Source organism: Bombina bombina, chromosome 2 (genome assembly GCF_027579735.1).
Source record: "Bombina bombina isolate aBomBom1 chromosome 2, aBomBom1.pri, whole genome shotgun sequence".
Lineage (NCBI taxonomy): Eukaryota > Metazoa > Chordata > Amphibia > Anura > Bombinatoridae > Bombina > Bombina bombina.
In genome coordinates this window covers 1,379,126,589-1,379,154,543 of record NC_069500.1, presented here as the reverse complement: position 1 = coordinate 1,379,154,543, position 27,955 = coordinate 1,379,126,589, and positions in this window count along the sequence as shown.

Below are 27,955 nucleotides of genomic sequence, written 5' to 3'. Positions count from 1 at the left end.
TTGGGTATTGTCTTGGAAAGGGTCAGAAATACTATCATCTGGGGAGAGAGTATTACTTTAAGGTCGAATGTAGAATTTAGCCAGTGTGTCACCATGCCCCAGAATTTATACAGCCTAGGGCATTTCCATATCATGGGCCCCATCCGATATGCAGTGTCGCCCACAAAACCGGCAACGTCGGTTTTTGCGCGGGTTTGGTATCCTATATACAGCGCCGCATATAAATGCGGCATGTATATTTCACCCTTCGGACGTAGTTTTTTTACCCATAGACTAACATATGAAAGATGCGCAATTTGGTATCCAATATCCAGTGCAAGGCCTTATGTGGCGAAAATTGAGAAATCTTACTCCATTTTCACCTTGCCATAAAATGCAGCCGTAGCAGGCCTTGCGCTGAGTATGGGAGCACCGTAATTCCCTAAAATGCCTGCAAAAAACCCCTAACACATGCACAATGTCTATCTACCTGTCAACCGCAATCCCCCACCGCAATAACTAATAAAGTGTTTAACCCTTAAATCGGCACTCCCAGACCTAATTGCCACCTACATTAAATTTATTACCCCCTAATCTGACCCCCCTACACCGCCGCCACCTACATTAAATTTATTAACCCCTAATCTGACCCCCCTACACCGCCGCCACCTACATTAAATATATTAACCCCTAATCTGACCCCCCTACACCGCCGCACCTATATTAAATATATTAACCCCTAATCTGACCCCCCTACACCGCCGCCACCTACATTAAATTTATTACCCTCTAACCCTAAAACGCCCCTAACTTAATTATTATTTAAATAATATTACTATTATTAACTAAATTATTCCTATTTTAAACTCCATACTTACCTATAAAATAAACCCTTAGATAGCTACAATATAATTAATAATTACATTGTAGCTATTTGCGGAGCATCCTTCCTGCACAACGATTACCCGAAGAATGGCTGGTCCTTTAAATGATGTCATCCAAGATGGCGTCCCTCGAATTCCAATTGGCTGATAGGATTCTATCAGCCAATCGGAATTAAGGTAGGAAAAATCTGATTGGCTGATTCTATCAGCCAATAGAATGCGACGTCAATTCTATTGGCTGATCCAATCAGCCAATCGGATTGAACTTCAAAAATCAGATTTCTCCAACATTGGTGTGTCCGGTCCATGGCGTCATCCATTACTTGTGGGAATATTCTCTTCCCTAACAGGAAATGGCAAAGAGCACAGCAAAAGCTGTCCATATAGCCCCTCCTCAGGCTCCGCCCCCCAGTCATTCTCTTTGCCGCTCTGAACAAGTAGCATCTCCACGGGGATGGTGAAGAGTTTGTGGTGTTTAGTTGTAGTTTTTATTTCTTCTATCAAGAGTTTGTTATTTTAAAATAGTGCTGGCTTGTACTATTTACTCTACAACAGAAAAGTGATGAAGATTTCTGCTTAAGAGGGCTATGATTTTAGCACAAGTAACTAAAATCCATTTCTGTTACCACGCAGGACTGTTGAAACCAGAGAACTTCAGTTGGGGGTAACAGTTTGCAGACTCATCTGCTTCAGGTATGACTAGTCTCCTTCTAACAACACAGGCTAATGCTAGATGACAGTCATTTTTCCCCTCAGGGAAAACGGTAAGCCATTTTTTCTTTGAACTCAGCAAAAAGATAACAGACTTCCCCTTTTTGATTTTTATGCTGGTAGACACTATTATGGGCCAAATCAATTGGTTTTTATTACAATATCATAGCATTTGAAATGTTTTATAAGCTTATATACACTTGGGGACGTTTTTTTATTTGATCTGGCTTGTTTTAGACACCTAAATCTAGTCAGGAAGGCCCCTTCACTCTAGTATACTGAGGGAGGAGGCCTCATTTTGGCGCTTCAGCTGCGCAGTTGATTTCAAGGCAGTGCATGCAGATTCATGTGAGAGGGTCCTGTGGCTCAGAAAGTGACTCCAGAAGGCTTATTTCTGTGGTGGTTGACCCCTAAGGAAGGTAAAAGCTACAGCAAAGCTGTAGCAGGGATTGTAGTGTATAAAAAACGGTTAAATCCAACAATTAGCTCCGGTTTGCTTGTTTTAAGGGCTAGAGTCTCCATTTTTGCTGTGCAATACTTTCAAAGCATTAAGACACTGGGGTCCAAATTTCATAAAAATCGGATATTGCCTTCATAGTTTTTTGAACATTCAGAAATAAAGTGTGTCATTTTATTATTTAAAGAGACAGTAACGTTTTTGTTTAAAATCGTTTTTATTGCATTGTTTGCCTGCCTAAATCTGTTTAACATGTCTGTGCCATCAGATAACCTATGTTCTGTGTGTATAGAGACAAATGTGGTCCCCCCTTCGAGTGTTTGTGATAATTGTGCCATAGCGTCCAAACAAAGTAAGGACAGCTCTGTTAGATTTCATAATGTTGCCCAAGATGATTCATCTAATGAAGGTAGTGGGGATAGTTCTGCATCCTCTCCTTCTGTGTCTACACCAGCTTTGCCCACGCAGGCGACACCTAGCGCACCAGTACTTATTTCTATGCAACAATTAACAGCAGTAGTGGATAATTCTATAGCAAATCTTTTATCCAAACTGCCAGCATTTCAGAGAAAGCGTGATTGTTCAGTTTTAAATACAGATAAAAAGGATGAATAATTAGACGCTGACGATGCCTTATCTATTTTACCCTCACATCAATCGGAATTGGCTGTGAGGGAGGGGCTGTCTGAGGGAGAAATTTCTGACTCAGGAAAAATTTCTCAACAGGCAGAACCTGATATAGTAGCATTTAAGTTTAAGCTAGAACATCTCCGGGCCTTGCTTAAGGAGGTATTAGCTACTCTGGATGACTGTGATTCTATGGTAGTACCAGAGAAGTTGTGCAAATTGGACAAATTCTTAGAGGTCCCAGTGCACGATGACGCCTTTCCAATACCCAAGAGGGTAGCGGACATAGTGGATAAGGAGTGGGAGAAGCCGGGTATACCCTTTGCCCCACCTCCTATATTTAAGAAAATGTTTCCCATTGTAGACCCTAGAAGGGACGCATGGCAGATGGTCCTGAAGGTCGAGGGAGCTGTTTCAACATTAGCGAAGCGCACAACTATTCCTATAGAGGACAGCTGCGCTTTCAAAGATCCTATGGATAAAAAATTGGAAGGATTGCTTAAAAAGATTTTTGTTCAGCAAGGTTTCATCCTTCAACCAGCTACGTGTATTATTACTGTCACCTCAGCGGCGTCTTTTTGGTTCGAGGAATTAGAAAGGTCGCTCCAGAAAGAGACTTCCTATGAAGAAGTCATGGACAGAATTCACGCACTAAAGTTAGCTAATTCCTTTATATTGGATGCCGCTTTTCAAATAACAAAATTGGCGGCGAAAAACTCAGGTTTTGCTATAGTAGCTAGGAGGGTGCTTTGGCTAAAATCCTGGTCGGCAGATGTGTCGTCCAAGACTAAGTTACTTAATATTCCTTTCAAGGGTAAGACCCTTTTTGGGCCGGAATTGAAGGAAAATATTTCAGACATCACTGGGGGTAAGGGCCATGCCCTCCCACAGGATAGGCCTTTTAAGGCTAAGAACAAGTCTAATTTTCGTTCCTTTCGCAATTTCAGGAACGGACCGGCTAATAACTCCACTGCCGCTAGACAAGACGGTAACGCGGCCCAGTCCAAACCTGCATGGAAGCCCGTGCAAGGCTGGAACAAGGGTAAACAAACCAAGAAACCTACTGCTGCTACCAAGACAGCATGAAGGGGTAGCCCCCGATCCAGGACCGGATCTAGTAGGGGGCAGGTTATCTCTCTTTGCTCAGGCTTGGGCAAGAGATGTTCCGGATCCCTGGGCACTAGAGATAGTCTCCAAGGGATACCTGCTAGAGTTCAAGGGACTTCCTCCAAAGGGAAGGTTCCACCTGTCTCGCTTATCTTCAGACCAGATAAAGAAACAGGCATTCTTACATTGTGTAAGAGACCTATTAAAGATGGGAGTGATAAACCCAGTCCCCTCAGGGGAACAAGGTCTAGGGTTTTACTCGAACCTGTTTGTAGTTCCCAAAAAAGAGGGAACTTTCAGGCCAATTCTGGATTTAAAGATATTAAACAAGTTCCTCAGAGTTCCATCTTTCAAAATGGAAACTATTCGGACAATCTTGCCGACAATCCAGCAGGGTCAATATTTGACTATCGTGGACCTAAAGGATGCGCATCTGCATATCCCAATCCACAAAACTCATCATCAGTTCCTGAGGTTCGCCTTTCTGGACAAACATTACCAGTTCGTGGCTCTTCCATTCGGTTTAGCCACCGCTCCCAGAATTTTCACAAAGGTGCTAGGGTCCCTTCTAGCAGTCCTAAGGCCGAGGGGCATCGCTGTAGCACCTTACCTAGACAACATCCTAATCCAAGCGTCGTCTCTCTCCAAAGCAAGGGCTCATACAGACATTGTGTTGGCCTTTCTCAGATCTCACGGGTGGAAGGTGAACATAGAAAAGAGTTCACTGTCACCGTCCACAAGGGTTCCTTTTCTGGGAACAATAATAGATTCTGTGGAAATGAAGATCTTCCTGACAGAAGTCAGAAAGATAAAGCTTCTAAACGCTTGTCGAGTTCTTCATTCTATTCCTCAGCCCTCCATAGCTCAGTGCATGGAAGTAATAGGACTAATGGTTGCAGTAATGGACGTGGTTCCTTTTGCTCAAATTCATTTAAGACCATTACAGCTGTGCATGCTCAAACAGTGGAATGGGGACTATACAGACTTGTCTCCCCAAATTCAAGTAGACCAGGTAACCAGGGACTCACTTCTCTGGTGGTTGACCCAGGACCACCTGTCTCAGGGAATGAGTTTCCGCAGACCGGAGTGGGTCATTGTCACGACCGACGCCAGCCTCTTGGGTTGGGGCGCGGTCTGGGACTCTCTGAAAGCTCAGGGTCTATGGTCTCGGGAAGAGTCTCTTCTCCCGATAAACATTTTGGAACTAAGAGCAATATTCAATGCGCTCCTGGCTTGGCCTCAACTAACGGAAGCCAGGTTCATAAGGTTTCAGTCGGACAACATAACGACTGTTGCGTACATCAATCATCAGGGGGGAACAAAGAGTTCCTTGGCGATGAGAGAGGTGTACAAGATCATCAAATGGGCGGAGGATCACTCCTGCCATCTATCTGCAATTCACATCCCAGGAGTAGACAACTGGGAGGCGGATTACCTGAGTCGTCAGACTTTCCATCCGGGGGAGTGGGAACTCCACCCGGAGGTCTTTGCCCAGTTAACCCAATTATGGGGCATTCCAGACATGGATCTGATGGCGTCCCGTCAGAACTTCAAGATTCCTTGCTACGGGTCCAGATCCAGGGATCCCAAGGCGACTCTAGTGGATGCATTAGTGGCGCCTTGGTCATTCAACCTAGCGTATGTGTTTCCACCATTTCCTCTCCTTCCCAGGCTCATAGCCAGGATCAAACAGGAGAAGGCCTCTGTGATTCTGATAGCTCCTGCGTGGCCACGCAGGACTTGGTATGCAGACCTGGTGAATATGTCATCGGCTCCACCATGGAAGCTACCTTTGAGACAGGATCTTCTAGTACAAGGCCCATTCGAACATCCAAATCTAGTTTCTCTGCAGCTGACTGCTTGGAAATTGAACGCTTGATTTTATCCAAGCGTGGGTTTTCAAATTCTGTGATAGATACTCTGGTCCAAGCCAGGAAACCTGTGACTAGAAAGATTTACCATAAAATATGGAAAAAATATATCTGTTGGCTTGAATCCAAGGGATTCTCCTGGAGTAAGATTAAAATTCCAAAGATTCTCTCCATTCTCCAAGAAGGTTTGGATAAAGGGTTGTCAGCGAGTTCTCTAAAGGGACAGATTTCTGCTTTATCTGTCTTGTTACACAAACGACTGGCAGCTGTGCCAGATGTACAAGCTTTTGTTCAGGCTTTGGTCAGAATCAAGCCTGTTTACAGACCCATGACTCCTCCTTGGAGTCTAAATTTAGTTCTTTCAGTTCTTCAAGGGGTTCCGTTTGAACCTTTACATTCCATAGATATTAAGTTACTATCTTGGAAAGTTCTGTTTTTGGTTGCTATTTCTTCTGCTAGAAGAGTTTCTGAATTATCTGCTTTGCAGTGTAATCCACCCTATCTGGTTTTCCATTCAGATAAGGTTGTTTTGCGTACTAAGCCTGGTTTTATTCCAAAAGTTGTTTCCAAAAAGAATATTAACCAGGAAATAGTTGTTCCTTCTCTGTGTCCGAATCCAGTTTCAAAGAAGGAACATTTGTTACACAATTTAGATGTAGTTCGTGCTTTAAAGTTCTATTTAGAAGCAACAAAAGATTTTAGACAAACATCCTATTTGTTTGTCATTTACTCTGGTAAGAGGAGACGTCAAAAAGCTACTGCTACCTCTCTTTCTTTCTGTCTGAAAAGCATTATCCGATTGGCTTATGAGACTGCCGGACGGCAGCCTCCTGAACGAATCACAGCTCACTCTACTAGGGCTGTGGCTTCCACATGGGCCTACAAGAACGAGGCTTCTGTTGATCAGATATGTAAGGCAGTGACTTGGTCTTCTCTGCACACTTTTGCCAAATTCTACAAATTTGATACTTATGCTTCTTCGGAGGCTATTTTTGGGAGAAAGGTTTTGCAAGCCGTGGTGCCTTCCATTTAGGTAACCTGATTTGCTCCCTCCCTTCATCTGTGTCCTAAAGCTTTGGTATTGGTTCCAACAAGTAATGGATGACGCCGTGGACCGGACACACCAATGTTGGAGAAAACAGAATTTATGCTTACCTGATAAATTACTTTCTCCAACGGTGTGTCCGGTCCACGGCCCGCCCTGGTTTCCTAATCAGGTTTGAAAAATTTCTTTCTTTATACACTACAGTCACCACGGCACCCTATAGTTTCTCCTTTTTTTCTCCTAACCGTCAGTCGAATGACTGGGGGGCGGAGCCTGAGGAGGAGCTATATGGACAGCTTTTGCTGTGCTCTTTGCCATTTCCTGTTAGGGAAGAGAATATTCCCACAAGTAATGGATGACGCCGTGGACCGGACACACCGTTGGAGAAAGTAATTTATCAGGTAAGCATAAATTCAGTTTTTTCCTACCTTAAATCTGCCCGGCTGGAGGACCACTTGTTCCCGGTTCGGATGAAGACTTCGGCCCGGCTGGGTGAAGACGGCTCAAGGTAGGGTGATCTTCAATGGGGTAGTGTTAGGTTTTTTTAAGGGGGGATCGGGGGGTTTTAGAGTAGGGGTGTGTGGGTTGTAATTTTGGGGGGGGGGATAGTTCTTTTTTTTACAGGTAGAAGAGCTGATTACTTTGGGGCAATGCCCCGCAAAAGGCCCTTTTAAGGGCTATTTGTAATTTAGTATAGGGTAGGGTATTTGATTTTTTGGAGGGCTTTTTTATTTTATTAGGGGGCTTAGATTAGGTGTAATTAGTTTAAACTTCTTGTAATTTTCTTTTATGTTCTGTAATTTAGTGGGTTTTTTGTAATATAGTTTAGTTTATTTAATTGTATTTAATTTTAGATAATTGTAGTTAATTTATTTAATTAATTTATTGATAGTGTAGTGTTAGGTGTAATGTTAACTTAGGTTAGGATTTATTTTACAGGTAATTTTGTAATTATTTTAACTAGGTAGCTATTAAATAGTTATTAACTATTTAATAGCTATTGTACCTAGTTAAAATAAATACAAAGTTGCCTGTAAAATTAAAATAAATCCTAAAATGGCTACAATGTAATTATTAATTATATTGTAGCTATCTTAGGGTTTATTTTATAGGTAAGTATTTAGTTTTAATTAGGAATAATTTAGTTAATAATAGTAATATTATTTAGATTTATTTAAATAATAATTAAGTTAGGGGGTATTAGTTTAATAAATTTAATGTAGGTGGCGGTGGTGTAGAGGGGTCAGATTAGGGGGTAATGAATTTAATGTAGGTGGCGGCGGTGTAGGGGGGGTCAGATTAGGGGTTAATATATTTAATGTAGGTGGCGGCGGTGTAGGGGAGTCAGATTAGGGGTTAATAAATTTAATGTAGGTGGCGGCAGTGTAGGGGGGTCAGATTAGGGGGTAATAAATTTAATGTAGGTGGCGGTGGGGTCCGGGAGCGGCGGTTTAGGGGTTAATACATATAATGTTGGTGGCGGTGGGCTCCGGGAGCGGCGGTTTAGGGGTTAATACTAGGATAGGTTTATTGCGGTGTGGGCTATGGTGGTTTAGGGGTTAATAATTAGGCTTATTGACTTGTGGGGGGTTGTCGGTCTAGGGGTTAATACATTTATTATTAGGAGTGAGAGGGGGATTGCGGATATAGGGGTATACGTATTGGGCTGATTTTTGGGAGGCGTGTTAGACAGTTACGGGAGATTTAATATTTTTGTTAGTTTTTTTAGGCGCAGGCAGTTTCTTAAGTGCCGTAAGTCACTGGCGACTCCAGAAATTTGTAGTTACGCTCATTTCTGGACATCGCTAGTTTATCCGACTTACGGCACTTTAGCAACTGCCGGCGGGGTATATGTAATACCCCGATGTGCGAGGTGAAACTACGGGCAGTACGGGTTGCCCCGCTTGCACCGAAAGCTACGCCGTATATCGGATCACGCCCTATATGTGGTAGGTCAGCTTCTGTCATTAGGCACTTTGGACAACAACCTGTTGCATCAGGGTTCCACTTTTTATATATTTTTGTTGAAGTGTATGCTTTCTCCAACAGTCGGGTGTGTGATTCTCTTATGTTTGCCAGTAAAGTGACTGCCCTCGTCTTTCGTATGCTCTGTTGGATTATTATTTTTGGTGTCTCAGTTCCCAATATCTCTGTCTACAGGGAGTGCAGAATTATTAGGCAAATGAGTATTTTGACCACATCATCCTCTTTATGCATGTTGTCTTACTCCAAGCTGTATAGGCTCGAAAGCCTACTACCAATTAAGCATATTAGGTGATGTGCATCTCTGTAATGAGAAGGGGTGTGGTCTAATGACATCAACACCCTATATCAGGTGTGCATAATTATTAGGCAACTTCCTTTCCTTTGGCAAAATGGGTCAAAAGAAGGACTTGACAGGCTCAGAAAAGTCAAAAATAGTGAGATATCTTGCAGAGGGATGCAGCACTCTTAAAATTGCAAAGCTTCTGAAGCGTGATCATCGAACAATCAAGCGTTTCATTCAAAATAGTCAACAGGGTCGCAAGAAGCGTGTGGAAAAACCAAGGCGCAAAATAACTGCCCATGAACTGAGAAAAGTCAAGCGTGCAGCTGCCAAGATGCCACTTGCCACCAGTTTGGCCATATTTCAGAGCTGCAACATCACTGGAGTGCCCAAAAGCACAAGGTGTGCAATACTCAGAGACATGGCCAAGGTAAGAAAGGCTGAAAGACAACCACCACTGAACAAGACACACAAGCTGAAACGTCAAGACTGGGCCAAGAAATATCTCAAGACTGATTTTTCTAAGGTTTTATGGACTGATGAAATGAGAGTGAGTCTTGATGGGCCAGATGGATGGGCCCGTGGTGGATTGGTAAAGGGCAGAGAGCTCCAGTCCGACTCAGACGCCAGCAAGGTGGAGGTGGAGTACTGGTTTGGGCTGGTATCATCAAAGATGAGCTTGTGGGGCCTTTTCGGGTTGAGGATGGAGTCAAGCTCAACTCCCAGTCCTACTGCCAGTTTCTGGAAGACACCTTCTTCAAGCAGTGGTACAGGAAGAAGTCTGCATCCTTCAAGAAAAACATGATTTTCATGCAGGACAATGCTCCATCACACGCGTCCAAGTACTCCACAGCGTGGCTGGCAAGAAAGGGTATAAAAGAAGAAAATCTAATGACATGGCCTCCTTGTTCACCTGATCTGAACCCCATTGAGAACCTGTGGTCCATCATCAAATGTGAGATTTACAAGGAGGGAAAACAGTACACCTCTCTGAACAGTGTCTGGGAGGCTGTGGTTGCTGCTGCACGCAATGTTGATGGTGAACAGATCAAAACACTGACAGAATCCATGGATGGCAGGCTTTTGAGTGTCCTTGCAAAGAAAGGTGGCTATATTGGTCACTGATTTGTTTTTGTTTTGTTTTTGAATGTCAGAAATGTATATTTGTGAATGTTGAGATGTTATATTGGTTTCACTGGTAAAAATAAATAATTGAAATGGGTATATATTTGTTTTTTGTTAAGTTGCCTAATAATTATGCACAGTAATAGTCACCTGCACACACAGATATCCCCCTAAAATAGCTATAACTAAAAACAAACTAAAAACTACTTCCAAAACTATTCAGCTTTGATATTAATGAGTTTTTTGGGTTCATTGAGAACATGGTTGTTGTTCAATAATAAAATTAATCCTCAAAAATACAACTTGCCTAATAATTATGCACTCCCTGTATGTGCTACTAATGTGGGAGTCTTGCGTTAGGGTTAAAAAGCAGCGTTGAGAGGTCCCAACGCTGCTTTTTAACGCCCGCTGGTATTACGAGTCTTGCAAGTACAGGTGTACCGCTCACTTTTTTTCCGTGACTCGAAAATACAGCAAATCCACTTACGTCAATTGCGTATCCCATATTTTCAATGGGATTTTCCTAGCGCCGGTATTACGAGTCTTCCTAAAAGTGAGCGGTACACCCTCTCCTGTCAAGCCTGGTACCGCATTTAAAAGTCAGTAGTTAAGAGTTTTATGGGCTAACGCCGTAGTATAAAACTCTTAACTAAAGTGCTAAAAAGTACACTAACACCCATAAACTACCTATTAACCCCTAAACCTAGGTCCCCCCAGATCGCAAACACTAACATTTTTAACCCCTAATCTGCCAAACCGGACATCGTACAACTTTAATAAATATATTAATCCCTAAACAGCCGCACTCCCGCCTCACAAACACTAGTTACATTTTATTAATCCCTAATCTGCCGCCCCCAATGTCACCGCCACTATATTAAATGTATTAACCCCTAAACCTATGTCTAACCCTAACACCCCCCTAACTTAAATCTAATTTAAATAAATCTAAATAAAATAACTATCATTAACTAAATTATTCCTATTTAAAACTAAATACTTACCTATAAAATAAACCCTAAGCTAGCTACAATATAACTAATAGTTACATTGTTGCTAGCTTAGGGTTTATTTTTATTTTACAGGCAACTTTGTATTTATTTTAACTAGGTACAATAATTATTAAATAGTCATTAACTATTTAATAGCTACCTAGCTAGCTAAAATAAATACAAATATACCTGTAAAATAAAACCTAACCTAAGTTACAATTACACCTAACACTACACTATAATTAAATTAATTTCCTAATTAAATACAATTAAATAACATGATCTAAAGTACATTAAAAAAAAACACCTAATCTAATCACCCTAATAAAATAAAAAAGCCCCCCAAAATAATAAAAAGCCAGTCTGATTCCTGGCACCCTGACATTACGCAAAGGCCATGAATCCTGATGGTGCTAATAATCCACCTTTACCTGCCATCATTTCCAGGATGGATGAACAGGATCACCGATTGGATCAGTTTGCACTAGTCCTGCAAACCCTGCTGACTCGCACTGCACATTTGGACCAAAGTGTTCCACAAGTTATGGCTGCTCCTGTTTCCGCTGCACCTATGTCTACCAGGAGCATGTCCGGTTCTGCACCTCTACCTCAGCGATATGGAGGCGATCCTATTCAGTGCAGAGGGTTTTTGAACCAGGTGTGCATTTACTTTGAGATGTTACCTCAGGCGTTTCTCACTGACGGAGCTAAGGTGGGATTTCTTTATTAAAAACTTTTCTTCCTTGGTCAAACCTATCACAGACATGATCCGTAAAGAGAATGATCCACTCCATTGGTCACCTACTGCCATTAAGGCCTTTGATAGTCTTAAGACTGCCTTTGCTGCCGCTCTAGTTCTGGCTCATCCTAACCCTGTCCTGCCTTTCATTCTTGAGGTCGATGCGTCTGAGACTGGAGTAGGTGCCCTCTTGTCTCAACGGCCTACGCCTGACGGTTCCTTGCATCCGTGTGGTTTCTTCTCTAAGAAATTGTCTCCAGCGGAGTGCAATTATGAAATTGGCGACAGGGAATTACTGGCCATAATTTTGGCACTCAAGGAATGGAGGCATCTTCTTGAGGGTACTAGCGGGCCAGTGCTCATTCTTACTGACCACAAGAATTTAACTTATCTATCTGAAGCAAAACGTTTGTCGCCCCGACCGACAGGCCAGATGGGAACTATTTTTGTCTCGGTTTAATTATGTGGTCTCCTACCTGCCTGGTAGTAAGAATGTTAGGGCTGATGCCCTCTCTCGACAATTTTCACCTCTGTCCAAGGAGGAGTCTGTACCTTCTCCTTTTATACCTCCTGACCATATTTTAGCTACCATACATACTAATTTGACTTCTCCCTTGGGGGAGGAGATCCTGGCTGCACAAACCAATGCACCTCCTGAGAAACCTAGTGGTAAGTGTTTTGTTCCTGAGAATCTTCGAACTAAACTTTTGCACACTTACCACTATCCTAAAGCCGCAGGTCACCCAGGCAAGAACAAAATGATTTGGTCTGTCACTCGACAATTCTGGTGGCCAGGTCTTCGTTCTGATGTTGCTGCGTATGTTGCCTCCTGCTCAGTTTGTGCACAGAATAAGACCCCTCAACGTCTTCCTGTGGGTCTTCTTCAACCTATTGCTAATGGTGAGCGTCCTTGGACACATCTTTCCATGGACTTTATTGTCGAGCTCCCTGTTTCCAATGGCAATACTGTTATCCTTAAGGTGGTTGACCGTTTTTCTAAAATGTCACATTGCATTCCCTTGATGAAGTTGCCTACCGCTCGGGAGATTGCTTCAATTTTTGCCTGGGAGGTCTTCCATTTACATGGGTTACCCAAGGAGATAGTGTCGGACTGGGGTAGCCAGTTTGTCTCCAGATTTTGGCGTTCCTTTGGTGCTCATATGGGGATCCAGCTTTCCTTCTCCTCGTCATATCACCCTCAATCCAATGGGGCTGCGGAACAGTCTAATCAAGCTCTGGAATAGTGATGTCACGAACTTAAAAATTTTGGTTCGCGAACGGCGGACTTGAACTTCCGGTATTGTTCGCGAAATTGTTTGCAATAACGTGCTTTAAAACATCAGTTATGATGTCCTATCGATCAGGTAGTGTAAGGGTTACGCCCGCTTCACAGTGACAGACCACTGTTATCTACATCCTCTGTCAATGATGGTTGCACATCACTCATTTCTTCCAACTGATGTGTCAATAACTCCTGTGACAGATCAAGTGAAGCGGCTGCAGTGCTAGTGTTGGTGGTGGCGACAGGCGGGCGAGTGGCACTGGTCACTTGAGAGGTGCCCAAAGCACAGCTGGATGTAGATGGTGCGTCAAGGTTAGGAGGACTAGGAGCGGAAGCTGTAGAAGATTGGGTGTCCTGTGTTAGCCATTCAACTAGGTCCTCCTCAGAACTTTTCGCGTCACCCCTGGCACCCGGCGTCTGAACAATGTGCATATTTGTAGGGTCTAAAGAAATCACAGCACCACGACCACGACGGAACCTGTGGGGTGGCCTGCCTCTGCCTGTCATTTTTTTAAAAATGTACACTTACAATACTATTAAACAAATTATCAGTGGTGGCACTGGGCAAGTGGGCACAGTATATGCTGTGAGCCTGACAACAAAAAAAAGATTGATGTTTCAAAGTCAAAAATGTTTATTTTTTAAATATTAAAAGTACTGTGACAACAAATATGATTGGTGGCACTAGTTGGCAAGTGGGCCTGTCTGGCACACATGCTGGGAGGAAGGCAACTGCAATTAGATTACACTAGCTGAGCCATGCTTCTTAGTCCAAACATTTTTTTTAAAACAATTTGACAATACTGTTAGAACAAATATGATTGGTGGCACTAGTTGGAAACGGCAAGTGGGCCTGGCACACATGCTGGCAGGCAGGCAACTGCAATTCAATGGCACTAGGAGACTGATGATTCACAGTCCAAAAAGTTATGATTTAAAATATTTTCAATACTGTTACAACAAATATGATTGGTGGCAGTAGTTGGCTAGTGGGCCTGGCACACACGCTAGCAGGCAGGCAACTGCAATTCAATGGCACTAGGAGACTGATGAATCACAGTCAAAAAAGTTATGATTTAAAAGATTTTCAATACTGTTACAACAAATATGATTGGTGGCAGTAGTTGCCTAGTGGGCCTGGCACACACGCTGGCAGGCAGGCAACTGCAATTCAATGGCACTAGGAGACTGAAGCTTCACAGTCAAAAAAGTTATGATTTAAAATATTTTCAATACTGTTACAACAAATATGATTGGTGGCAGTAGTTGGCTAGTGGGCCTGGCACACACGCTGGCAGGCAGGCAACTGCAATTCAATGGCACTAGGAGACTGAAGCTTCACAGTCAAAAAAGTTATGATTTAAAATATTTTCAATACTGTTACAACAAATATGATTGGTGGCAGTAGTTGGCTAGTGGGCCTGGCACACACGCTGGCAGGCAGACAACTGCAATTCAATGGCACTAGGAGACTGATGATTCACAGTCCAAAAAGTTATGATTTAAAATATTTTCTATACTGTTACAACAAATATGATTGGTGGCAGTAGTTGGCTAGTGGGTCTGGCACACACGCTGGCAGGCAGGCAACTGCAATTCAATGGCACTAGGAGACTGATGATTCACAGTCAAAAAAGTAATGATTTAAAATATTTTCAATACTGTTACAACAAATATGATTGGTGGCAGTACTTGGCTAGTGGGCCTGGCACACACGCTGGCAGGCAGGCAACTGCAATTCAATGGCACTAGGAGACTGAAGCTTCACAGTCAAAAAAGTTATGATTTAAAATATTTTCAATACTGTTACAACAAATATGATTGGTGGCAGTAGTTGGCTAGTGGGTCTGGCACACATGCTGGCAGGCAGGCAGGCAACTGCAATTCAATGGCACTAGGAGACTGATGATTCACAGTCAAAAAAGTTATGATTTAAAAGATTTTCAATACTGTTACAACAAATATGATTGGTGGCAGTAGTTGCCTAGTGGGCCTGGCACACATGCTGGCAGGCAGGCAACTGCAATTCAATGGCACTAGGAGACTGATGATTCACAGTCAAAAAAGTTATGATTTAAAATATTTTCAATACTGTTACAACAAATATGATTGGTGGCAGTAGTTGGCTAGTGGGCCTGGCACACACGCTGGCAGGCAGGCAACTGCAATTCAATGGCACTAGGAGACTGAAGCTTCACAGTCAAAAAAGTTATGATTTAAAATATTTTCAATACTGTTACAACAAATATGATTGGTGGCAGTAGTTGGCTAGTGGGCCTGGCACACATGCTGGCAGGCAGGCAACTGCAATTCAATGGCACTAGGAGACTGATGATTCACAGTCAAAAAAGTTATGATTTAAAATATTTTCAATACTGTTACAACAAATATGATTGGTGGCAGTAGTTGGCTAGTGGGCCTGGCACACACACTGGCAGGCAGACAACTGCAATTCAATGGCACTAGGAGACTGATGATTCACAGTAAAAAAAGTTATGATTTAAAATATTTTCAATACTGTTACAACAAATATGATTGGTGGCAGTAGTTGCCTAGTGGGCCTGGCACACACGCTGGCAGGCAGGCAAATGCAATTCAATGGCACTAGGAGACTGATGATTCAGTCAAAAAAGTTATGATTTAAAATATTTTCAATACTGTTACAACAAATATGATTGGAGGCAGTAGTTGGCTAGTGGGCCTGGCACACATGCTGGCAGGCAGGAAACTGCAATTCAATGGCACTAGCAGACTGATGATTCACAATCTAAGAATTTTTTGTTTTAAATATTTACAATACTGTTAGAACAAATATGATTGGTGTAACTAGTTGGCAAGTGGCCTGGCACACACGCTGGCAGGCAGGCAACTGCAACTCAATGGCACTAGCAGACTGATGATTCACAGGCAAAAAAATATTTATTTTAAATATTTACTATACTGTTATAACAAATATGATTGGTGGGAATAGTTGGCACCAAGTGGGCCTGGCACACATGCTGGCAGGCAGGCAACTGCAATTAGATTACACTAGCAGACTGATCTTTCAGAGTCAAAAAAATATTATTTTTAATATTAAAACTATTGTTATAACAAATATGATTGGTGGCACTAGTTGGCAAGTGGGCCTGGCAAACACGCTGGCAGGCAGGCAACTGCAATTCAATTGCACTAGCAGGATGATGATTCACAGTCAAAAAAGATTTTATTTTAAATATTTACACTACTGTTATAACAAATATGATTCGTGGCACTAGTTGGAAAGTGGGCCTGGCACACACGCTGGCAGACAGGCAACTGCAATTAAATAACAATAGCAGACTGATGTAACAGTTTGTTTTTTAAAAAGTTACAAAAATGTTACAACAGATAGGAGTAATGGCACTCAGGATAGAAACAGGCACAGTATGTGCTGGCAGCCTGACACACAGATTGGCACTATTGGTGGCAGGCTGGCCTGTAAACTAAAATTAAATAACACTAGACGACTGATGTAAAAGTTTTTTTTTACAAAATTTAATATAATGTTACACCAGATAGGAGTCGTGGATTGGCACTGAGGATGGAAGTAGGCACAGTATATGCTGGCAGTCTGACACACAGGCTGGCACTAATGGCAGCCTGGCTGGCCTGGCAACTAAAATTATATAACACTAGAAGAGGACTGATGTAATTTTTTTTTTTTAAACTTACACTAATGTTGTTACACCAGATATAAGTGGTGGAAAAAAGAGCTATTAATCTGTGTCACACTATATGATGTGGGCCAGAAACACACAGGCCTGATGGAAAAAGAAATTAGATTACACTAGCAAAATTATTTATTTATTTTTTTTAACATTAAAATAATGTAAAGCAGATATGAGTCGTGGCTGGTAGGTAGGGCAGCAATTAACCACACCCACACCGCAGTATGCTGTGTAAGTCAGAACTTAAACACACAGGCCTGATAGAAAATTAAATTAGATTAGATTTAAAAGTTTTTTTTTTACTTTAAAATAATGTTCAGCAGATATGAGTGGTGGCACTGGCTGGCTGCTACGTAGGGCAGCAATTAACCACAGTATGCTCTGTAAGTCAGAAATACACAGGCCTGATAGAAAATAAAATTAGATTACACTAGCAAAATGATTTAAAGTTTTTTTTTTTTATTTAAAAAAAAAGGTTAAGCACATATGAGTCGTGGCTGCTAGCCTAGGTAGGGCAGCAATTAACCACAGAATGCTCTGTAAGTCAGAAACACACAGGCCTGATAGAAAATAAAATTAGATTACACTAGCAAAATGATTTAAAGTTTTTTTTTTAATTAAAAAAAAAGGTTAAGCACATATGAGTCGTGGCTGCTAGCCTAGGTAGGGCAGCAATTAACCACAGTATGCTCTTTAAGTCAGAAACACACAGGCCTGATAGAAAATAAAATTAGATTACTCTAGCAAAATGATTTAAAGGTTTTTTTTTAATTTAAAAAAAGGTTAAGCACATATGAGTCATGGCTGCTAGCCTAGTTAGGGCAGCAATTAACCACAGTATGCTCTGTAAGTCAGAAACACACAGGCCTGATAGAAAATAAAATTAGATTACACTAGCGAAATGATTTAAAGTTTTTATTTTATAATTTAAAAAAAGGTTAAGCACATATGAGTCATGGCTGCTAGCCTAGGTAGGGCAGCAATTAACCACAGTATGCTCTTTAAGTTAGAAACACACAGGCCTGATAGAAAATAAAATTAGATTACACTAGCAAAATGATTTAAAGGTTTTTTTTTTATTTAAAAAAAGGTTAAGCACATATGAGTCGTGGCTGCTAGCCTAGGTAGGGCAGCAATTAACCACAGTATGCTCTGTAAGTCAGAAACACACAGGCCTGATAGAAAATAAAATTAGATTACACTAGCAAAATGATTTAAAGGTTAATTTTTTATTTAAAAAAAAGGTTAAGCACATATGAGTCGTGGCTGCTAGCCTAGGTAGGGCAGCAATTAACCACAGTATGCTCTGTAAGTCAGAAACACACAGGCCTGATAGAAAATGAAATTAGATTACACTAGCAAAATAATTTCAAATTTTTGTTGGTTAAATTTAAACTAATGTTAAGCAGATATCAGTGGTGGCACTAATCACAGTATATGCTGTGAGCCTCACACACAGGCTGAAAGCCAGGCAAATGCAAAGAAAAATACAAAGAAAAAAAAAAAAACGACTGAAGTTATAGCCCTAAAAAGGGCTTTTTGGGGTGCTGTCCTTGCAGCAGAGATGAGATGAGTCCTTCAGGACTTTAGTGGACACTAAATACACTATCCTAGCTATCTATTTCCCTATTTTGTCAGCAGCAGCAACACTGAAGCTCCTCTCACTAAGAAAGCAAGATCGTAATGAGTCTAAAATGGCTGCTGCCAAGAAGCTGGGAGGGTCTGTGAGGGAGTGTCTGATGCTAATTGGCTGTAATGTGTCAGAAGGCTGTGACATACAGTGTCAAAGTTTCCTCAATGATGACACATAGGGGGCGGATCGAACATCGCATATGTTCGCCCACAGCGGCGAACGCGAACAAGCTATGTTCGCCAGGAACCGTTCGCGGGTGAACAGTTCGGGACATCACTACTCTGGAACAGTTCCTCCATTGCTATGTCTCAGATCACCACAATAATTGGTCTGAACTGTTACCTTGGGCAGAGTTTGCTCGTAATAGTGCTATTAATGCTTCCTCCAAGTTATCCCCGTTCATGGCGAATTATGGGTTTCAACCATCCTTGTTGCCCGATTCATTCATGTCTCAGGGTATTCCGGCTTTGGAGGAGCATCTCTGGCAACTCCGTTCCCCATGTGGGTGAAGATTCAGGATTGCCTTCATCGTTCTATGCAGCGCCAAAAGTTCCAGGCTGATCATAGGCATCTGCCCGCACCTTCCTACCAGGTTGGTGAGAGAGTTTGGTTGTCCTCCCACAACTTGAACCTTCATGTGCCTGCCAATAAATTTGCTCCCCATTATGTTGGTCCGTTTCGAATACTCCGACGAGTTAATCCTGTGGCCTACGCTATTGACCTTCCTCCTGCTATGCGCATCTCCAATGTTTTTCATGTCTCCCTCTTGAAACCATTGGTTTGTAATCGGTTTACCACTGTGTTGCCTCATCCCCATCCTATCTTTGTTGACAACCATGAGGAGTATGAGGTCAGCAGGATTATTGACTCCCGTATGTCCAGGGGCCGTGTACAGTATTTGGTTCACTGGAGGGGCTATGGTCCAGAGGAGCGTTCTTGGGTTCCCTCCTCTGATGTACATGCTCCCGCCCTCCTCCGTACCTTCCATGCCCGTTTCCCCAATAAGCCTTTTGTCCTCCCGCGGGGAGGGGTCGTTGAGGGGAGGGTACAGTCAGGGTTTTCTCCCTGTTTTGTTTGCCATGTGCTGCTGGCAGCCATTTTACTCACCTCTCTTCCTGACTATGGTGCATTGTGGGGGATGCTGCTCATTTACGGCACTTCCTTTTATGGCCAGACTGCTTTGCATCATCCATGTGAGACAGGATGCAGTCTCAGAATTGTGATGTCATCACTTATTATTTAAAGGGCCTCTGTTCAGTATGCTTTGCCTTTTTCGTTGTCTCAGACCTGTTTGTGAGAGTTCCTGTGTATTACCTGGCTGCCTGACGTCCTTCCTGGTTCCTGATCCCTGGCTTGTTCCTGACTCTGCTGTTTTCCTTGTTCCTGATTCCGGCTCGTCTGACTATTCGCTTTGGCTCCTGACTCGGCTCGTCTGACTACCAGCTCTGGTTTTGACTCCTGGCTTATTTGACTTGTGGACTTTTTATTATTTTTTGCTATTAATAAAGGTGTGATTATTTTTGCACTTCTCATCTCAGTCTGATTCCTGGCACCCTGACAATAGGGTAGGGCTTTTTATTTTGGGGGGGGGGGGGATTAGATTAGGTGTAATTAGTTTAAAAAACTTGTAATTATTGGGACATCCTAAAACATTTAATGTGAAAATGGCTTAATGTAGCTTAATGAGTAAAAAAGTGGCCAAATATTAATCAATTGCTGCATAATTTTGCACAACCCAAGATTTCCACTATCCAAGCCTATCCTAGAAGTTTCATGGATTTTGGAATTCCACAAGGCAAATGAGTGACATTAAGCTTGTTTTTTGGGGAGCTTAATGTGGCTTAACGTACAAAATTGAACTTAGATATTAACCAATTTCCACCAAACTTACCACAATACATTAATCTATGGATTCAAACATATTCTGAAAATGTCAGAACATTTGATAAAACATACCAAAAGTTATTCACATTTAACTATTTTTTTACAATCCTAAAACATTTAATGTGAGCAGCTTAATGTAAAAAGAGCTTAATGTACCAAAATTCCCCTAAACATCGATCAATTGCCTTGAAACTTGGCACAAACTCATTTTGTCACTTTCCAAACCTATCCTAGAAGTTTCATGGTATTTGGTTTCCCACAAGGCAAATGAGTGACATTAAGCTTGTTTTTTGGGGAGCTTAATGTGGCTTAATGTACAAAATTGAACTTAGATCTTAACCAATTTCCCCCAAACTTCTCACAATATATTAATCTATCTATTCAAACATATTCTGAAAATTTCAGGAAATTTGATAAAACATACCAAAAGTTATTCGCATTTAACAATTTTTTTTACAATCCTAAAACTTTTAATGTGAGCAGCTTAATATAAAAAGAGCTTAATGTACCAAAATTCACCAAAACTTCAATCAATTGCCTTGAAACTTGGCACAAACTCAGTTTTTCACTTTCCAAACCTATCCTAGAAGTTTCATGGATTTTGGTGTCCCACAAGGCAAATGAGTGACATTAAGCTTGTTTTTTGGGGAGCTTAATGTGGCTTAATGAGTAAAAAAGTGGCCAAATGTTAATCAATTGCTGCATAATTTTGCACAACCCAAGATTTTCACTATTCAAGCCTATCCTAGAAGTTTCATGGATTTTGGAATTCCACAAGGGAAATGAGTGACATTAAGCTTGTTTTTTGGGGAGCTTAATGTGGCTTAACGTACAAAATTGAACTTAGATGTTAACCAATTTCCACCAAACTTACCACAATACATTAATCTATCGATTCAAACATATTCTGAAAATTTCAGAACATTTGATAAAACATACCAAAAGTTATTCACATTTAACTATTTTTTTACAATCCTAAAACATTTATTGTGAGCAGCTTAATGTAAAAAGAGCTTAATGTACCAAAATTCACCTAAACATCGATCAATTGCCTTGAAACTTGGCACAAACTCAGTTTGTCACTTTCCAAACCTATCCTAGAAGTTTCATGGTGTTTGGTTTCCCACAAGGCAAATGAGTGACATTAAGCTTGTTTTTTGGGGAGCTTAATGTGGCTTAACGTACAAAATTGAACTTAGATCTTAACCAATTTCCCCCAAACTTCTCACAATATATTAATCTATCTATTCAAACATATTCTGAAAATTTCAGGAAATTTTATAAAACATACCAAAAGTTATTCGCATTTAACAATTTTTTTTACAATCCTAAAACATTTAATGTGAGCAGCTTAATGTAAAAAGAGCTTAATGTACCAAAATTCACCAAAACTTCAATCAATTGCCTTGAAACTTGGCACAAACTCAGTTTTTCACTTTCCAAACCTATCCTAGAAGTTTCATGGATTTTGGTGTCCCACAAGGCAAATGAGTGACATTAAGCTTGTTTTTTGGGGAGCTTAATGTGGCTTAATGAGTAAAAAAGTGGCCAAATGTTAATCAATTGCTGCATAATTTTGCACAACCCAAGATTTTCACTATCCAAGCCTATCCTAGAACTTTAATGGATTTTGGAATTCCACAAGGGAAATGAGTGACATTAAGCTTGTTTTTTTGGGAGCTTAATGTAGCTTAACGTACAAAATTGAACTTAGATGTTAACCAATTTCCACCAAACTTACCACAATACATTAATCTATTGATTCAAACATATTCTGAAAATGTCAGAACATTTGATAAAACATACCAAAAGTTATTCACATTTAACTATTTTTTTACAATCCTAAAACATTTAATGTGAGCAGCTTAATGTAAAAAGAGCTTAATGTACCAAATTTCACCTAAACATCGATCAATTGCCTTGAAACTTGGCACAAACTCAGTTTGTCACTTTCCAAATCTATCCTAGAAGTCTCATGGTATTTGGTTTCCCACAAGGCAAATGAGTGACATTAAGCTTGTTTTTTGGGGAGCTTAATGTGGCTTAACATACAAAATTGAACTTAGATCTTAACCAATTTCCCCCAAACTTCTCACAATATATTAATCTATCTATTCAAACATATACTGAAAATTTCAGGAAATTTGATAAAATATACCAAAAGTTACTTGCATTTAACAATTTTTTTACAATCCTAAAACATTTAATGTGAGCAGCTTAATGTAAAAAGAACTTAATGTACCAAAATTCACCAAAACTTCAATCAATTGCCTTGAAACTTGGCACAAACTCAGTTTTTCACTTTCCAAACCTATCCTAGAAGTTTCATGGATTTTGGTGTCCCACAAGGCAAATGAGTGACATTAAGCTTGCTTTTTGGGGAGCTTAATGTGGCTTAACGTACAAAATTTAACTTAGATGTTAACCAATTTCCCCCAAACGTCCCACAATACATTAATTAATCTATCTATTCAAACATATTCTAAAATTTTCAGGACATTTGATAAAACATACCAAAAGTTATTTACATTTAACTGTTTTTTTTACAATCGTAAAACATATGGGGGCTTATTTATCAAAGCGTCAATCTCGGTGCGTTTGCAGGCGTCAATATGCTCGCCAGACATTGCTGCCACGGATCCACATATAATGCTCTTATTTATAAAAAAACACGTCAAAAACACATGCGTCAAGTATGGTGCAATGAGCATCGGACTGTTGTTAACTAACAGTCATCGATGTTGCAGTTATTCAGGTTTTTCCTGAGAGAAGCGCTCAACCTGAGAACGAACAATAGCATAATAGCTTGTTCTATGGCTAGTTACCACCCAAGAAGCAGCCTCTTTTTGCCCAACATGTGCCTTTCACAGAGAAGAACTTTCCTGAAGCATATCAGTCTGATCCTGACTTCACAGTACAGCCCAGCCCCGAAATACCAGGCAATCCCTCTCTGAACGAGAGATACAGCAAAACCCCAGACGTACGTTTCGGCCTATTGTGGGCCTTGTCAGTGAGGTGCAGACATATCCCCCTAGGCACACTGAGCAATGGGTATATATATATATATATATGTGTGTGAGTGTGTGTGTTATGTCAGAAATCTTTTGCAAACATATTTACATGTCCCTAAATTCCTTTTTTTGTTCTAAACAATGTTGTCTTTCATGTTTCTGTGTTTATTTATACCAATATATGTATATAGTGTAAATGTATTATTATTCTGAGCAGGACTAATTGTGAATATAACATGTCATCAGGGTATCATATGTATTTATTTACAATTAATGGATATTTTAAGAGCTGGGCCAGTTCTCTCTGTACCTGTGTAACCCCTCTGGATTTCAATCTAGTTTTAAAAACCACCCCTACACAGGTGTTATAAAATTGTCTGGCATATAAGATGACATTTCTTAATGAAAATGAAATTCAAGAGAAGGAAGAAATACACTAAAAATAGCATGACAGTAAAGAGGTGATTTTAATTTCTGCTGTATCTGAATCATGACAGTTTAATGTTAGGTGGGCTATCCCTTTGAGATATCAGTTTAAGATTATATTGAATCAAACATCATTCAAATTTTTAAAATCATTGTCTAAAATATTACATTGTGTGTCCTAATGTCAGCATCAATGTTTATCTTTAATACTAATTACACATATACATACTTTCAAAGTATAATACACAATGTAACAGATAGCACATTCAAGTTCTGATGGGTGATCAATGACACAAGTATCGAGCAATTTTATTCGTTAGTGATACTATACAATGTATATTTAAATTTGATTAGCTGATGTCATAAATCATGTGATTATGCATATCCCTATCAAAAGTGGTGGAAAAAAAATGTGTGGGTTGTCTAGGAGTATTGCGTCATATTTGGTGCGAAAAGTGTTGCATCAAATTTGGTGCGATGTGGTGAGTGGGACTTGTATTACATGCCTTAAACATGGTGTATATAGATTTATCCAAAAAAAACCAAAAAAAATAAAAAAGGAAGTTAGCTATATTATGTTATGTATTTATTTAATTTTTATCTCTATATCTACTAGTGCACCAAGTTTGGAGCAATAATATTGTCCTCTTGCTTTGTAATAATAGACAAAGATGTAACATAATCCATAAGTAGTAATGTATTTCATTTTTATCCCTATATCTACTAGTGCATCAAAATTGAAGCATTACTTTGCACCAAATTTGGAGCAATAATATTGTTTGATTTAGAAAGAGTATAGAATTTTAATAAAGTTTATAATTTACTTTTATTATCTAATATGCTTTATCGTCTTGCAGCATCGAACATAACCTTCCTGTGTTTTCAGATTCCAATTGATTTCTATAGCATCCGCGGCCTCAAGGGTAGCGGTTTGAACGATCGGTATGCTGCGCTGGAATAGACGCAAGTGTACCTGTTAAATGTTTGGTAAATTGGAAAAAGGGTCATATAGTCATATAGAGTCAGATTGAGATCGAGGGAGGGTATATTATGTCACACATTTCAACATTTGACGATCTTGACACTTTGATAATTACAGCAGATTCCATTTGCATCAGATATGACGTGAGATTCTAGCGGATTCCATCGTATTATCAGTTGAAGCTTTGATAAATTGGCCCCTAAATGTTTTAAGATTGTAAAAAAATGGTTTAATGTAAATAACTTTTGGTATATTTTATCAAATGTCCTAAATTTTTCAGACTATATTTGAATAGATAGATTAATGTATTGTGAGCAGTTTGGGGGAAATTGGTTAAGATCTAAGTTTAATTTTGTACGTTAAGCCACATTAAGCTCCCCAAAAAACAAGCTTAATGTCACTCATTCGCCTTGTGGAAAACCAAAATCCATGAAACTTCTAGGATAGGCTTGGATAGTGGAAATCTTGGGTTGTGCAAAATTATGCAGCAATTGATTAACATTTGGCCACTTTTTTACTCATTAAGCCACATTAAGCTCCCTAAAAAACAAGCTTAATGTCACTCATTTGCCTTGTGGGACACCAAAATCCATGAAACTTCTAGGATAGGTTTGGAAAGTGAAAAACTGAGTTTGTGCCAAGTTTCAAGGCAATTGATTGAAGTTTTGGTGAATTTTGGTACATTAAGCTCTTTTTACATTAAGCTGCTCACATTAAGGGGCCTAGTTATCAAGCCGTCAACCTCAAATACGCTGCGTATTCCGCAGCGTATTTGTGGCGAGGCTGATTCGCCTTAGTTATCAAAGGCTCGAGACCGGCAAAAGTAGAATTTTGTGACGTAAACTTCGATCCGCCGGACTCAGTCCGACACAGATCGATTCTTACGTCACTCCAGATGTTCCGCACACAAGTACGGCACAATCTCACTACTTTTGCTAGTTATCAAAAAACTAGCAGGTACGCTCGGCACTTTTACGGCCCAGCGTACCTGGTTTTCAAAGCGCCAGCCTGGAGGCGGCGGATCCCATAGGAATCAATGGGAGTCTGACCATAGCGAAAGTACAAGTTCGCTGCTGACAGACATCCCATTCATTCCTATGGGAGCTGTCTACACCTAACACCCTAACATGTACCCCAAGTCTAAACACCACTAATCTGACCCCCCCTACACCGCCGCAACTAAATAAAGTTATTACCCCCTAAACCGCCGCTCCCGGAGCCCACCGCAACTATAATAAATGTATTAACCCCTAAACCGCCGCTCCCTGAACCCGCCGCAACCTATATTAAATGTATTAACCCCTATCCTGCCCCCCCTACACCGTCGCCACCTATAATAAATTTATTAACCCCTATCCTGCCCCCCACTACGCCGCCGCCACTGTAATAAAATTATTAACCCCTAAACCTAAGTCTAACCCTAACCCTAACGCCCCCCTAACTTAAATAATTAATTAAATAAATCTAAATAAATTAACTCTTATTAACTAAATGAATCCTATTTAAAACTAAATACTTACCTTTAAAATAAACCCTAATATAGCTACAATATAATTAATAATTATATTATAGCTATCTTAGGATTTATATTTATTTTACAGGTAACTTTGTATTTATTTTAGCTAGTTAGAATAGTTATTAAATAGTTATTAACTATTTAATAACTACCTAGCTAAAAGAAATACAAAATTACCTGTAAAATAAATCCTAACCTAAGTTACAATTAAACCTAATACTACACTATCATTAAATTAACTAAATAAACTACCTACAAATAACTACAATTAAATACAATTACATAAACTAACTAAAGTACAAAAAATAAAAAAAGCTAAGTTACAAAAAATAAAAAAATAAGTTACAAACATGTTAAAAATATTACAACAATTTTAAGCTACTTACACCTAATCTAAGCCCCCTAATAAAATAACAAACCCCCCAAAATAAGAAAAATCCCTACCCTATTCTAAATTAAATAAATTTCAAAGCTCTTTTACCTTACCAGCCCTTAAAAGGGCCATTTGTGGGGGCATGCCCCAAAAAGTTCAGCTCTTTTGCCTGTAAAAGAAAAAAACAACCCCCCCCAACATTAAAACCCACCACCCACATACCCCTAATCTAACCCAAACCCCCCTTACAAAAACCTAACACTAATCCCCTGAAGATCATCCTACCTTGAGTCGTCTTCACTCAGCCGAGCCACCGATGGAACTGAAGAGGACATCCGGAGCGGAAGAAGTTAATCCTCCAAGCGGCGCTGAAGAAATCTTCCATCCGATGAAGTCATCATCCAGGCGGCGCTGAAGAAGTCTTTGATCCGGCCGATGTCATCTTCCAAGAGGCGCTGAAGATGTCTTCTATCCGGGTGAAGTCATCTTCCAAGCCGGGTCTTGAATCTTCCTTCCGCCAACGCGGAACCACCTTCTTCACCGACGGACTACGACGAATGACGGCTCCTTTAAGGGACGTCATCCAAGATGGCGTCCCCTCAATTCCGATTGGCTGATAGGATTCTATCAGCCAATCGGAATTAAGGTAGGAAAATCTGATTGGCTGATGGAATCAGCCAATCAGATTCAAGTTCAATCCGATTGGCTGATCCAATCAGCCAATCAGATTGAGCTCGCATTCTATTGGCTGATCGGAACAGCCAATAGAATGCGAGCTCAATCTGATTGGCTGATTCCATCAGCCAATCAGATTTTTCCTACCTTAATTCCGATTGGCTGATAGAATCCTATCAGCCAATCGGAATTGAGGGGATGCCATCTTGGATGACGTCCCTTAAAGGAGCCGTCATTCGTCGTAGTCCGTCGGTGAAGAAGGTGGTTCCGCGTCGGCGGAAGGAAGATTCAAGACCCGGCTTGGAAGATGACTTCACCCGGATAGAAGACATCTTCAGCGCCTCTTGGAAGATGACATCGGCCGGATCAAAGACTTCTTCAGCGCCGCCTGGATGATGACTTCATCGGATGTAAGATTTCTTCAGCGCCGCTTGGAGGATTAACTTCTTCCGCTCCGGATGTCCTCTTCAGTTCCATCGGTGGCTCGGCTGAGTGAAGACGACTCAAGGTAGGATGATCTTCAGGGGATTAGTGTTAGGTTTTTGTCAGGGGGGTTTGGGTTAGATTAGGGGTATGTGGGTGGTGGGTTTTAATGTTGGGGGGGGTTGTATTTTTCTTTTACAGGCAAAAGAGCTGAACTTTTTGGGGCATGCCCCCACAAATGGCCCTTTTAAGGGCTGG